Source organism: Natrix helvetica (assembly GCF_964273705.1).
Source record: "Natrix helvetica genome assembly, chromosome: 7".
NCBI classification, from domain to species: domain Eukaryota; kingdom Metazoa; phylum Chordata; class Lepidosauria; order Squamata; family Natricidae; genus Natrix; species Natrix helvetica.
The window spans coordinates 14,182,419-14,194,793 of NC_138558.1; positions in this window are offsets into that span (position 1 = coordinate 14,182,419).

Consider the following 12,375-nt stretch of genomic DNA (forward strand, 5'->3'; position numbering starts at 1 on the left):
GGGGGAAACAGGGTAAATTTGAACTTGAATCTTCATTTAAAGTGTGCTGAGCTGGCATCATATGACAATGTCAACTTTTGATTTGGTTGGGTATTTTTGCCCTGGAGCTTCATTCGAAATCCAAACTGAGCTTCAGGCCTGCTTTGTAATTAAATTTCTCCACAAGAACACAAGGAGCTTTGAAGTTAATGCCTTGGCAAATCCAAGTGGTTTAGCTTTATTATCACTGTTAACACTAGCATGGCAAAGACAGCTTGGCAGAGGATTCTGAAAAAGAATCAGGCCTTGGTTTTGTACGCATTGCAATAAGCAGCCCTTACCCAGCTTATAAAATTCATCAAATAAGCTTTGAAACCATGGGGAAACTCCACTGCAAATTATCTTGAGGAAACAACCACACTTTAACCTAAACTAAGAGATTACTATCTTGGCGGGAAAGATAAGAAATGATGCCTTCCTTGCAAATAATTGGCAACCAAAAATGAACAAGGAAGCAAATACTGTAGTGACAGGATGCACAGATTCCCTTAAGTCATAGATCATGCATGGGAAATGGATGTCTCAGCTTCTGAAAAGAGGACTCTTTAATCCCCACCATGCTCTACTGGGCCCCATCATTCTTAATCAACAACAAAGGGCTTCTGTGAGGATATGTGGATAAGTAATTTTACTTGAAATGGTCTGTCTGTCTGTCTGTCTATCTATCTATCTATCTATCTATCTATCTATCTATCTATCTATCTATCTATCTATCTATCTATCTATCTATATCATCTATCAAAGCCAAATGCCATTCACTCATCACGAAATCTCCAGAACCGTAAAGCCTACAAACTTGAAATTTGGCACGTATCTTCCTCTTGGCTCCTAGGTACTTGCTAAGAAAGGATTTTTTGAAATGACCATAAGAACATTAGTATTTCTTATACAGTAATTAACACACTCTGATGCGAAGGAGTTTTACTCCCCCTCCTCACCTGAAAAGAACTCTGTTCTAACTGCCAGTTGCCTTATATTAACACGCTCTGATGCTAAGGAGTTAGATATTCTACTTCCCCTCCCCACCTGAAAAGAACTCTGTTCTAACTGCCAGTTGCCTCACATTCTGTTACCTCAGTTCAAACTGGCAGACGTTCCACTCCTTCACTCAGGAGCAGTCTGAGGCTCCTTACAATACTAAACGTCAGTATCTCACTAAAATGTCTATGCCTGCCACCTATGGAACTGCTTCTGTACTCAAGGTGGCGGGAGCAATATTCCCTTATGTGTTTCAATCACTGACCACCACTGAACCAACAGATTGTGAACTGAATTTCTCCTGCATAGCCCAATCACATAGTTTCATCACGAAGCATGGGTATCCAGCTAGTACACTGATATGCATATGATACTGCAGTCCTTTGGTCAAAGTAATTTACTGGAGGCTTCAGAAATAACTATCCAAAATTGTAAATTATATTATATAATTGCAGTCTTCTCTCACTTATTTTACAAATTTGCATATAAGAAGAATGTATTTTAAATAAATAATTGGTAAAATACAGGTCATATGTTTTGAGGACCCAGAATGTTGGGGGCGATATGCTGACTCTGTAAACCGCTTAGAGAGGACAGCAAAGCACTATGAAAATGGTATATAAATCTAAGTGCTATTGCTATTCCTAGTCTTCATTTAATGACTGACTCTTTTGGTTATCATTCCCAGTTACAATAGTGATGAAATAGTAATTTTGCAATCAGTCTTTGCCCGTACAACCTTTGCAGTTCTGTAAAGCAAAGAAAAACTGAAGTAAGATCATAACAACCGTCTAGTTTTACTTAGTGACTGATTCACTTGAAGACTGAAATTGCCAGTCCCAATTGTGGTCACTAAATGAGGACCACCAGTATTGCAAATGCTGTCAATAATTAAGAATTGAAGGTTGGAGGAATTAGATGCAAATCAAATACATTTTTTCATTCTTGTAAAGCAGAAATTGTAATGATGTCAGTACATAAAAAATCCCAATAACCTTAAATGACAGATTTTAAAAAAAACCTCTTAAACTATCCTAGGATATGCTTGAAAATGTTAGCTGATATTCTAATGTAAACTAGTAGCTGCTATTTTATATGAAGACTACTTAGTATTTAGCATCTGCCTTCAGATTGGTTTAGAGCTGACAAAATTAGATTACTCAATGTGGGTTTATAGAAAAGGCAAAAATATGTTTCTTACTATAACGAGTAAAGGAATATGTAGAGAATTATTTTTTATTCAAGTTTCTCTGTGAAACTTTGAAAGAAATATAAAAAGCAAAGAAAACCTTGGTCTATCAAACAAACAAATCCATCCAATTGCCAGCAACACCTGAATCTACATAATAACATAAACAATAAAGAGAAACTCTTTCTAATATTTTGTTGGGTCATTTGGTGATTTCAGGGTCAGCTTTTATATCATTTTCTCTATTTCACTAGAATACAGAACATTTGACTTTGTATCTCCCATTAAACCGAACATTAGCCAGGATCTAACAGATAATGTGACCAATTCCATATGCCTAAAAAGTTTTGAATATGTATTTTTCTCATTGTGCTAGTTGGTAAACTTATTTATCCTGGTACATGTCTACAGTAGTAAACTTATAATAATTGAACTATAGCAGAGTAAGGCAGGAATTTAATTGATTTTATAACTAGGTGATAACCTGGCGTTGCCCGGTTATTTATTTATAAGGGGAAATGTCCGGACCAAATGTAATTTTTAATGTTGGATTTTCTCCCTTACCAGAGGGAGGCCCCTTGTGGAGTACTGTGAAGCCGTTACCATGGAAAACTCCACTGCGCTGTACAGTAGAAGCCATTTTAAGGCACAACAGGCTGCATTGTAACAGAACACACACCCCGAGGGGTGTTAGGGGTGTCTTACTCCCACAGTATTTGTTTCCAGAGAGTAAGTCATCTGTGTACCAAGTTTGGTTGAAATTGCTTGAGGCGTTCCAGAGTTATGCTGAAACACACACACACACACACACACACAAACAGCCATTTATATAGAGAGAGATAAAACAAATGCAGTATTTGTGTCTTATGTTCTGCACCATACTAAGATAAACTCTTAACATCCTAATAGAAGTATTAAGTGTGCATTCATATACATGCAGTCAACTAAGAGAGCACTTGAGCTCTCTACAAGAGCCTTCTAAGGACATGGCTGCTTTCACACTTCAAGTGTGAAAGAAATCTTTCTTGCTCATCATTTTATATCTAGTTCAGAGAAGAACACCCAAGATGAAAATGCTTACGAAAGATCCTATTATAAAGATTCTTTTATTCCAATTGGACCAGCGGTGGGATTCACTTACCTTCCCTACCGGTTCGCAAAAGGAGCATACGTGCGCATGCGCAGAAGGTTGCGCATTACATTGGGGCAGATGGGCAGAACCTCCCACAGCCGCCGATACCAGTTCACCTGAACTGGAGAGAACCGGTTGAATACCATCTCTGAACTGGACACTAAATCCCAAGGAAAAAAAGAAAGTCACATTTTTAGCATCCATTGCAATTGCTTTCCTTTATCCTGGGCTCGCTATAAAAAACAGGAATCTATTTTTAGAAACGCAATATTTTTAGAAATATTTTATGGAGCGGGCTCTGTAATGAGTATAACTAGAGGTTACTGTGAAGACTTTGGCAGGTCATGACTTTCCCAAATGGATTTTGCCGACAGGGTAGTTCATTTAAGATCAAGATATTTAAAGTGAGTTTCTTCGGAGAGAAACCAAGGCTGCAGCGTGCAGTCCTCATATGACACTGTAGTAGCTGGATTCGGCTACTTCCAGATAACCAAACCTAGGTGCGAAGGATTGACTGCCAAAATTCTTCTACCAAATGGTAACCATCCCCTTAGAACAGGGGTGTCAAACTCGATTTCGTTGAGAGCCACATCAGGGTTGTGTTTGACTTTGGGGAGCCGCGGTGGCATGGCCAGGGTGGGTGTGGTCAGCTCAACATCACTCGTGTCGGAGGTGCCTGCGGTGGCCTGAGCACTCTGCCAGAGAAAACGGGCTCCCGAGATCTGTTTTCAGCTGCAACGGCCTCCTGCAACCCTCTGCCAGTAAAAACGTAGCTTGGGAGAGCTGCGCGTGGCCCTCGCGAGCTCCATTTTTGCCTGCAACCGCCTCCTGCAACCCTCTGCCAGCAAAAATGAAGCTCGCAAGGGCCATGTGCAGACTTACCAAGGTCCGTTTTCTCTGGCCAAGGCACTGCAAGCCAGTCCTTCTCTGTTTTCAGGGCAGTCCCACGGGGCCAGATCTAGACACCCCATGGGTGAGATCTGGCCCCTGGGCCTTGAGTTTGACATCCCTGTCTTGAAATAACAGACTTGGAAGGGACCTTTAGGTCTTGTAGTCCAACTCCGTGCTTGGGCAGGAAACCCTATAGCAGCGATGGCAAACCTTTTTTGGCTCGCGTGCCACAAGTGGGGGGAGCGTGGGGGGGGTGTCGTGTGCAGGCATGCCGCACCAATAATTCAATGCGCCCCCCCATTTTTACATGCTTTTTTCGCCCTCCCCAGGCTCCAAAGGCTTTATGGGACCCTGGGGAGGGCGCAAAGAGCCTCCCCCCGCCCGCCCGGGAGCCCTCCGGAAGCTTCAGGGACCGTCCAGAGGCTTTCTGAAGCCTTCGGAACGCTTAAAACGACCCTTCGAGCAAACCGGAAGTGACTTCCGGTTTGCTCGGAGGGTTGTTTTAAGCGTTCCAAAGGCTTCAGGAAAGCCTCCGGACGGTCCCTGAAGCCTCCGGAGGCCCTCTGGGAGGGCGGGGGAGGCTCTTTGCGCCCTCCCCAGGGTCCCATAAAGCCTTTGGAGCCTGGGGAGGGCGAAAAATGGCTTTTAAAAAGGTGAACTCAGCTGGCCAGTGCGCGCATGCGCGCTGGCCAGCTGACAGGGCAGCACCTCGCGTGCCCTGACAAATGGCTCTGCGTGCCACCTGTGGCACGCGTGCCATAGGTTCGCCATCACTGCCCTATAGCATTTCAGACAAATGGTTGTCCAATCTCTTCTTAAAAACTTCAGCTTTGGAGCATTCACAACTTCTGGAGGCAAGTTGTTCCACTGATTATTTATTCTAAGTGTCAGGAAATTTCTCCTTAGTTCTAGGTTGCTTCTCTCCTTGATTAGTTCCTACTTCATTCCTACTGATTCATATGGAGACAAATGACTTTGCCAGAACATACTTTGAATGTTTCCTGATCATCATGCACTGGATAGGAAGGTGAAGGAAATGGAACACAAATACTACTTTTGTCACTTTTTCCAGTTGGGGGCCATTGTGTAGAAGGAGTGTACAAGTACCAATAAAGGAGAATATTTGTAGTTCAGGGTTGAAATAAAGGGTCCTTGGTGCTTTATGAGCTTGGTTATTTTTTTGCAGATGTTTCACTGCCCACACTAAATAACATCATCAGGGTTAGTCTAGGACTGATGATGTTACCTAGTTTGGATAATGAAAAGACTTCAAGGAACCAAGCTTGGAGTGTAGAGGTTCCTGGAAGTGAACAAAATGATTATGTAGATGGTACGAAGGACCCATTGACCATGGACTTTTACTACTTACATAAAAGGTTCCTGGAATCTCATGAAGATTAGGAAGAAGAACATGCTTCCCAATCTCATCAAGTCATTAAACTAGAGCAAAATGGGAAGTGTGACAAATGCCCAAAACTGATGTACTACCAGGCATTGGGGCCAGAATTATAGAAGACAAAGGAAGAAGAAAAGTGAGGAGGCAGGACATAAATTAGCAATGTTACACCACAAAGGTAGTAGATATATTATTCACATTCCCAAGCTTTTTTTTTTTTAAAAAAGTCCTTTTATGCCAGGCAAAGAGTATGAGAAACGGAACTTAAACATCACTGGGACTTGATAAGATGACACACAACTAGAATATGACTCTGAAAACCTACAATTTGTTCATAAGGAGCAGATTTAACAAAGTGGGAAAGATTTTTATTATTATGCAGTAGGCAATTTTGGTGGTTGAAGTTGACACCTTTTAAAGTTCCCAAGCTTGAGAAAAAAAATGATCTGATCCTTAGTAAGTAATTGGAATCGGTTTTAAATGTGCAAGGGACATGGAGATAAGAGTCTGTGTAATCCATGAATTCAGTACAATACATCACGAGGAAGAGAGAAAAGTCAGACATACATTAAAACTATGAAGAGCAGATTGAAATGAATAGGGAAGAAAGTTGGGTCAAATCTAGTGGATTGAAATCGATAAGGAAAAAGGTATCCAGGAAGGTTGGGAAGATTTTCCTACTAGAAAGAAAAGTAGGAGATTATCTAAAGTTATCAATGTGGTGTTGGAAGAAATGTCCATCTGGGTTCAATTCAAAGTGGGGAGAAAGACATTGGAAACATGGTGGCTGTTTGGAAAGATGGTTTTTTAATGGTGGACAGGACCACATAGTTTGAGGTCCTGACCAAAAAAGTGTGTGTGTGTGTGTGTGTGTGTGTGTGTGTGTGTGTGTGTGAGAGAGAGAGAGAGAGAGAGAGAGAGAGAGAGAGAGAGAGAGAGAGAGAGAGAGAGAGAGAGAGAGAGAGAGAGAGAGAGAGAGAGAGAGAGAGAGAGAGAGAGAGAGAGAGAGAGAGAGCGAGCGCTGTTGGGCCCCACCTTAGATCTTCCTGTTCCTGTGTAAGAAATGTATCCCATTGGCTGTCAGACTCCCAGGGGGCGGGGTCTTAGCTAACTATGTAAGCTGTCTGTGTCCCAGGCTTGGTTGAGCCTTTCTGGATGATGTCATCTTCCCAGGTGCCATGTGGTGAGATGGGTAGAGGGCTAATCCTATCATGTCCTGAGCACCATGTCTTAATCCCATCACCCTGGAGCTGAAGGCAGAGGGGGCAGGAAGCTGCAGGGAGCTGCTTTCTCTTTAAAACATGTTTTTTTTTTCTTTTCTCATCCAGGGAAACATAATAGTCTGCCTTTTTAATATTTCCTAGAATATTTCATTCTTCTAGGAGTGAGGTACACATAAACTTTCTAAAAGGCTAAAATGAAAATGGGATGTCGACTGAAAACAGAAGTGGAGTTATATAACCGAAGAAGGATACTTTAGAAAAAAAAATGTACAGAATAAGCTTGTGCAAAATGACTAAGATAACAACAACATAAATGTTTATTGTGTGTGACTTTGTTGTGTGTATCGCAGAAACAAAAAGGGAAGTCTGTTGCAAGGGAAAAAGTGATGGTTAGAAAGCAGAATGTCTGTACTTTAAATGGGTTTTCCTTCAAGAAAAAAAGGAGTATGAATTGGCTATTATTTTGTCTGCAGTAAAAGGAAAGAACTGCAGCTCAGCGAAGACAAGGAAAGAATAAGAATTAAGTAAGAATACTTTGCTAATTTAAATGCATTGAAGTCTCCAAGGCTAATGAAGGCTAAATATGGCTCTTTCGGGCTTGCATATTTTCCAACAAGACAGACCAAGTCAGGAAGATCATTTTATTACAATTTATTAGAATATTCAGACAAAAGGGATTCCTCTCCTTCAAAGAGGATCCTTAGCTTATAGTTAACATAATTTTAAAAATGAAAGAGGAAAGTTGGTTGGACAAGATAAAAACAACCCCTCCTTTGCACAGTAAATCAACTACAAAGGTTGTTTGAAGTTAGATAATTAAATGCCCGTTGATACTAAGGAACTTTTTCTTATCAGGAGATAGTATCCAGCCATCATTCTGCAACTTACCTTTTCAGTTGTAGGGATGTTAGAAGCTATTTAATCAATCCATAAAGCCATAGGATAAGTTTTTCTACATTCCAGTCTAATCTTCTTTGTGTGTGTGTGTGTGTGTGTGTGTTCCAGCATAATTCTAGAACGCCTCGAGCAATTTCAACCAAACTTGGTACACAGATGACTTATTCTCTGGAGAAAAATACTGTGGGGGTAAGACACCCCTAACACCACTCAGGGTGTGTGTTCTGTTAAGATGCAGCCTGTTGTGCCTTAAAATTGTTTCTACTGTACTGCCGTAAAATGGCTCCTACTGTACAGTTCAGTTGCCATGGTAACAGCTTTACAATACCCCACAAAGGGGATTCCTCTGATAAGGGGGAAAATCCAACATTAGAAATTACGTTTGGTCCAGACATTTCCTCCTTATAAATAAATATCTGGGCAACAGCGGGTCAGCTAGACGTTTCATAAAACCTTGTCACCATTTTAAGAGAGAAAAGACTTAAAGAATAATAAAGAATAATATAATAAATCTAATATAATTAATAATATAATAATATAATGAATAATATAATAAATAAAGAATAACTTTATTGTCACTTTGAATGTACACTAATCAGTGTACATTAAAATGAAATTACATTGCATGTAGCTCTCAAAGGGTCTCCACCTTTAACATAAACATGGCAAGATAAATAAATACATAAATAAATAAACAAACAAATAAATACAAAATTATAGATATACCCACATATATTATATGACACTCAGAAACAACACAATCTAGTTCACACATATAAATCTACATGGCGAGAGAAATAAATACATCCCAAAACCCTGCCCCCTTTGCAAAACTATCCATGCATAGCCTTTAGGAGACTTCCTGAGTGCTCCTGGGGACTGGGGAGGGCAAAAATGAGTGAAACATGGGATGTTTTTTTGCTTGTTTTTGCCCCCCAGAGCACTCTACAAGCCTCCTAAAGGTATGCATGCCCTTTTTTTTGACAAAATACGGGCCCATTTTTGGGAAAAACGGCCCATTTTTGGGAGGTCTGCAGAGTGCAAAAACTTTTTCTTTAAATTTGCCTCTTCAAAATCTTGGTGCATCATATACTTCGGTGCGTCTTATACTCCAAAAAATACAATAATAATTTTGGATTGATCCTAAACCACAATCTCAGACATCCAGATGCTTCTCCCTATGCCAGCGATGGTGAACCTTTTTTGGCTTGCGTGCCATAAGGGGGGAAGCGCAAGGGGGTTGTGCGCAGGCATGCTGCACCCATAATACAATGCACGACCCCCCCAGTGCGCATGCGCACATGAGAGGTGCTCCCCCATTTCTTGCATGCTTTTTTCGCCCTCCCCAGCTCCAGAGGCTTTATAGGAGCCTGGGGAGGGTGAAAACAGCCTCCCCAGCCCCCCGGAGGCTCTCCGGAGGCTTCAGGGATCTTCAGGAGGCTTCCCTGAAGCCTCCGGAGGACTAAAAACGGTCCTCCCGAGGCTTCAGGGAAGCCTCCTGAAGGTCCCTGAAGCCTCCGGAGGGCTTAAACCGACCTTACGAGCAAACCAGAAGACCGTTCCAGAATTTCCTGTTTGCCAGTAGGGCCGGTTTTTTTGCGCTACGGAGGCTTCAGGGAAGCTCCTGAAGCCTCCAGAGGGCCTCTGAGGGGGAGCTCTTTTCGCCCTCCCCAGGCTCCTATAAAGCCTCTGGAGCCTGGGGAGGGAAAAATGGTTTAAAAAAAGGCTGAACTCAGCTGGCTAGCGTGCGACCAGCGTGCAACACCTCGCATGCCCTGAGAAATGGTTCCGTGTGCCCCATGTGGGACACGTCCATAGGTTCGCCATCCCGGCCCTATGCTGTTCAGTCCAGTATCAGACCACCAAGAATGCTAAATGAAAGTTCCACTGAATATAGGTGGCCATTTTGTTTGAGTCAGCATGGAGTCTCAAACCTAGAATAGTGTTGAAGAACACAATTCGAGAAGATGGCATTTTTCATAGGAATCTGCAAAACCAAAGTCCTCTTGTGGTCAAATGTATTTTTTTCAAGATCAGTGACTACTAACCCTTGGTATCCTAACCAAAACCACCTAGAACATTCAAACTCTGCAATTTAAGGGAACACTATTGCTCAACCTACGCTAAATGTTACACATTTTTCTGTGGATTCTTTTTTTCTGTTATTAATAACATTATTAATAAGGTAAATTTTGCAAACACTGGGGCTTCACCCTGCCCGATTGCCTTATTCTTTTGAATAAGACTTTTTAAATTTTGAAGTTCTCCAATGCACCACATTTTCCTGCTGTTCTACATTTAACATGTGGGTTTTTTGTTTGTTTTCTGCTCTCAGAGTCTAATGTTGCTGAAGAATAAGAGGTAAAGTTGAAGACCCTAGCTGAAGAGAGATTGTTTAAGTCTAGCAAAGAGAAGTGTCCTTTGGGTTGCTAGTATTTTTAATACTTTTTTCAATATATATTCTATGTTAGGAATAAAAATAACCTGTAACAAAGCTGATGAGTTTAAGGAAATTTCTTTTATGCTTTCTGAATTTAGAAATGACATTTCTGAGCTTTAGCGCATACCACTAATTTACTAAAATAAATCAAATTAGGAAGTAAATTTAATCTGGCATAATTTGTTGATAACAAAGTTATTATTTCAAACCTGCTGCTTGATCATTCTGTCCAAGGATTTGCCCAAAATTAACATCCAGCTAACAGTCTGTAGTTTCTTGGGTTCTCCTTCCCTTTTGTCAAGATGGAGACAATAAATACTTTCAACAATTCCAAAGAATTCAAAATGAAATACAAAGACATAAAGAAGATGTTGAAGCATCTTGGGGATCATTTTTCCTCAAAAGGAAATCTTTCTTTACCCAAGATATAATTCACAAAGAGAAGTGGAGCTGTCATAGGGTGTACTAATGATAAATAGTTTGGAGTGATGCTTCGAAAATGGGAAGCTTTATTTTAACAGAGAGGTTTATGTCTGAGTACATGAAACATCAAAGTTTTGAGTCACTATACTGCTGACTTCTACTTTCAGGAGAAAAATAAAGACAAGAGCAGTTTTATATGTGGACATATAACATTGCAATATATGGAATCTAATAAAGGTCCATCTAACTTTGTATGGTTAACACTGACAAAAGGTAGCTCCCCATAGTTTCAGAGAGAAATTGTTCCAGCCATACTTAAAGGTGTTTATAGTGTGTTTCTCTGAAAATAAGACCCAGTCATGTTAATTTTTGCTCTAAAAGGTACATTAGGGCTTATTTTCCAGTTATTTTCAGGGAAATACCGTACTAAATGTGTCTGTCTGACTGGCGATCTTAACTGGGGCTTGTTTTTTAGGTAAGGCTTATATTCAGAAAAATGATGGCAGGGCTTATTTTCCAGTTGGGTCTTATTTTCAGGGAAACATGGCATTAACTCACTTTCTGTTTAATTTAGTTTCTTGTAGACATCTGAGTTGACATGATGAGTAAAAGGATGCTATTGGCCTGGGGCAAACTATGGCAATAGCCATGTGCAGGGGAGCTTCTACAAAACGTTATGTTGGGTATTACTTGTATTATTTCCTATATCAGGAGGCACTGCATGCTTACTTGTGCTTTGATTGCCTTTTGAATCGGCTACTAAAATCCACTGTACTTGGGGTGGCCCTTGAAGAACATGTGGAAGGTGGTAATTGGTCCAAAATGTGACAGTACAGGGAAATACGTTTGTTTCTTAATTCATGTTGATACCATTTGCTTCATGAATTACACTGGCTCCTAATCAGGGACATATCAATGTGCTGATTCTTACCTATATAGCCCTTCATGGCCTGGGGCCAAAATACTTGAAAGACTCACTGTCTCTACTTGTCCCTGTTCTGTCCCTATTAATTCTCCTGGCTGTTCTGTCAAATAAAGAATGCCATCCTGAAGGACTGAGGAGCTACCGTATTTTTCGGAGTATAAGATGCACCTTTTCCCCTCAAAAAAGAGGGTGAAAATCTGAGTGCGTCTTATACACTGAATTCAGCATTTTTTGCCTCCTGAAACTCCGCCCCCTTTGTGGAAAAGGGCATGCATAGCCTTTAGGAGGCTTCCAGAGTCTCCTCCTGGATGCTGGGGAGGGCAAAAATGAGCAAAAAATTGCCTGTTTTTTTGCTGGATTTTGCCCCTTCCCCAGCCCCCAGGAGCACTCTACAAGCCTCCTAAAGGCTATGCATGCCCTTTTTTTTGGACAAAAAAACGGACCATTTTTTGAAGGTCTGCAGAGTGCAAAAACTTTTTTTTATTTGCCTCTTCAAAATTTTGGTGCGTCTTATACTCTGAAAAATATGGTATGACTTTTCTGTCATGCAACACCTTACCATCAGAGGTCAAAATGACCTGAACCTGCTGGCTTTTCATAAAGTACTTAAGATCAGGCATTTGAATCACATAATTAATGAAGCTCACAGGGTTTGCTATTAGTCTGCAGCTTTTACTCCTGGGTGCCATTTTTCCTTTTTATCTAGGTTGCATGTTGTATTTTTATTTATACTATTGTTAAGGACACGATGGCTCAGTCACTAAGACACTGATCTTGTCGGTCAGAAAGGTCAGCAGTTTGGTGGTTCGAATCCCTAGCATTGCATAACGGAGTGAGCTCCT